The sequence below is a fragment of the Balaenoptera acutorostrata genome, chromosome 18, assembly GCF_949987535.1.
Source record: "Balaenoptera acutorostrata chromosome 18, mBalAcu1.1, whole genome shotgun sequence".
NCBI classification, from domain to species: Eukaryota; Metazoa; Chordata; class Mammalia; order Artiodactyla; family Balaenopteridae; genus Balaenoptera; species Balaenoptera acutorostrata.
In genome coordinates this window covers 57,224,700-57,227,886 of record NC_080081.1, presented here as the reverse complement: position 1 = coordinate 57,227,886, position 3,187 = coordinate 57,224,700, and the positions used below count along the sequence as shown (strand labels likewise).

At 40.1% G+C, this 3,187-nt stretch overlaps 1 pseudogene; it reads left to right on the top strand.

Moving 5' to 3' along the window:
* The first annotated feature begins 1,578 nt into the window (after nucleotides 1-1,578).
* Nucleotides 1,579-2,907, top strand: LOC103007101 (spliceosome-associated protein CWC15 homolog; annotated as a pseudogene).
* Nucleotides 2,908-3,187: the final 280 nt, after the last annotated feature.

Sequence of the window (3,187 nt, the reverse complement as noted above, 5' to 3'; positions counted from 1 at the left end):
AATCCTTACCTATCAATAATTACTTTAAATGTAATATATTAAATCACCAACCTAAAGACATAGAGTGGCTCAAGGGATAAAAAACCTCCCAACAAAGAAGAGCCTACAACCAGATGGCTTGACTGATGAATTCCACCAAACATTTAAAGAAGAATTAACACCAAACCTTCTCAATCTCTTCCAAAAAATTGAAGAAGAGAGAACACTTCCAAACTCATAATCTTGTATATAGAAAATTCTAAAGAATTCACACACACAAAAAAATATTTTAGAGCTAATAAACCATTTCAGCACAGTAGTAGGATAAAAAATAAACAAAAGTTAGTTGTATTTCTATACACTAGCAATGAACAATCTAAAAACGAAATTGAGAAAATAATTCCACTTACAATAGTATCAAAAAGAATGAAATACTAAGGTTTAAATTTAGCAAAAAAGTACAAGGTTTATACACTGAAAACTACAAAACATCATTGAAAGAAACTAAAGGAGACCTAATTAAACAGAAAGACACCCCCATGTGAACAGATTGGAAGATTTAATATTGTTCTGGTGGCAATGCTCCCCAAAGTGATGTACAGATTCATGCCATCCTTATCACAAATCCAGATGGCTTTTTTTTTTTTTTTTGCAGAAAGTAACAAGCTGATCCTAACGTTCATATAGAAATTCAAGGAACTCAGAATAGCCAAAATCTTGAAAAACTTGGGGGACTCACACTTCCAAATTTCAACACTTACTACAAAGTCAAAACAGTATAGTAGTGGTATAAAGATAGATGTGTAAATCAATGGAATAGAATTGAAAGTCTAGAAATATATCCACACATTTATGCTCAACTGATTTTTGACAAGGGTGCCATGACCATTCAAGGGGGAAAAAAACAGTCTTCAAGAAATGGTGCTTGGGGGCTTCCCTGGTGGCGCAGTGGTTGAGAATCTGCCTGCCAATGCAGGGGACACGGGTTCGAGCCCTGGTCTCAGAGGATCCCACATGCCGCGGAGCAACTAGGCCTGTGAGCCACAATTGCTGAGCCTGCATGTCTGGAGCCTGTGCTCCGCAACAAGAGAGGCCACAATAGTGAGAGGCCCGTGCACCGCGATGAAGAGTGGCCCCCACTTGCTGCAACTAGAGAAAGCCCTCGCACAGAAACGAAGACCCAACACAGCCATAAATTTAAAAAAAAAACAAAAAAACAAAAAAACAAAAAACAGGAGCTGTTGTTTAAAAAAAAAAAAAAGAAAAGAAATGGTGCTGGGACAACTGAATATACACATGCAAAGCATGGAGTTGGACCTTTACCTTGCACCATATTTTTGCTCAAAATAAATTTACCCCAAATAGATCAAAGACCTAAATGTAAGAAAAAAACTTAGGTTAAGTCTTCATAGCTTTGGACTAGGCAATAATTTCCTAGATACGACACCTATAGTCCAAGCAACCAACAAGAAAATACATTGGATTTTATCAAAATTAAAAACTTTTGTGCATCAAAAGATACTATCAAGAAATTATAGAGTCATAATGGTGTCTGTATAACCTCCAGAGACTGGTGCATTGGACCTCAGCCACCCATAAAACGTGACAGCAGCAGCTAGGCCAACTTTTGAACCTGCAGTAGGTAGGAGAGGAAAAGGAGAAAGTGATTTGAGCCAACTCTCAAAGCAATATTCAAGTAGAGACCTATCCTCTCATACAGATAAAATATAGACAAACCACTCAGGATGTCCCTGAAGAGGTTAGGAACCATGACTTCAGGAGAGAGTTGGAAGAGAGAGAAAAGAATAAGAGATTGTCCAACCGAGAACATACAACCTCCTCTTCAGTGTCAAAGAAGCCTTGATTAGACCAGATTCCCACTGCCAACCTTGATGCAGCTGATCCTCTAACGGATAAGATGAAGATGAAGACTTTGATAAAGAGAGAGATGATGATGATGATGATGATACTGTAGCTCTTGCAGAACTGGAAAAGATTAACAAAGAAAGAGCTGAAGAGCAGGCCAGGAAAGAACAAAAACAAAAAGGTGAAGAAAAAAGGATTCATACGAAAAACATTCTGAATGGAAATCCTCTCCTTAATCTCACTGGTCCATCCCAGCCTCAGGCCAACTTCAAAGTTAAAAGAAGGTGGGATGGGGCTTCCCTGGTGGTGCAGTTGTTGAGAATCTGCCTGCCAATGCAGGGGACATGGGTTCGAGCCCTGGCCTGGGAAGATCCCACATGCCACAGAGCAACTGGGCCCGTGAGCCACAGCTACTGAGCCTGCGCGTCTGGAGCCTGTGCTCGGCAACAAGAGAGGCCGCGATAGTGAGAGGTCCACGCACCGCGATGAAGAGTGGCCCCCGCTCACCGCAACTAGAGAAAGCCCTCACAGAGAAACGAAGACCCAACACAGCCATAAATAAATTTAAAATTACCTTTCTCTTCTTTTTTTTTTTTTTACCATATTTGCTTATTTATTTATTTATTTATTTTTATTTTTGGCTGTGTTGGGTCTTCGTTTCTGTGCGAGGGCTTTCTCCAGTTGCGGCAAGTGGGGGCCACTCTTCATCGCGGTGCGCGGGCCTCTCACTGTCGCGGCCTCTCCCGTTGCGGAGCACAGGCTCCAAATGCGCAGGCTCAGTAATTGTGGCTCACGGGCCTAGTTGCTCCGCGGCATGTGGGATCCTCCGAGACCACGGCTCGAACCCGTGTCCCCTGCATTGGCAGACAGATTCTCAACCACTGCACCACCAGGGAAGCCCATCTTTCTCTTCTATAAAAAAAAAAGAAGGTGGGATGATGACTTTGTTTTCAAGGACTGTGCAGAAGGTGTGGATGATCAGAAGAAGAAAGAAAAAGATTAGTGAATGATATGCTGCAATTTGAATTTCACAAAAAGTTCATGGAGAAATATATTAAATAGTACAGTTTTTGTGCTTAATTAAAGACTGTAAAATGTAAACACTCTGACTTTATTTTGGTTAGTTTTTTTCTCTTTCCCCCCTTCTAAATTGTGTATAGGTTTCCCTAATTTTAAGTTCCAAAATATCTTTTCATTTATTGATACCTTATTTGATAAGGACTTGGGAATTGGTTTAACCCAGTTTTCACCTCTGAATATTTCCAGTCATATATTTTCTTTTTAATATGGGAAAGGGAATCTGCATGTAATGTGTTTCTAACAATCTAAAAAAAAAAACAAC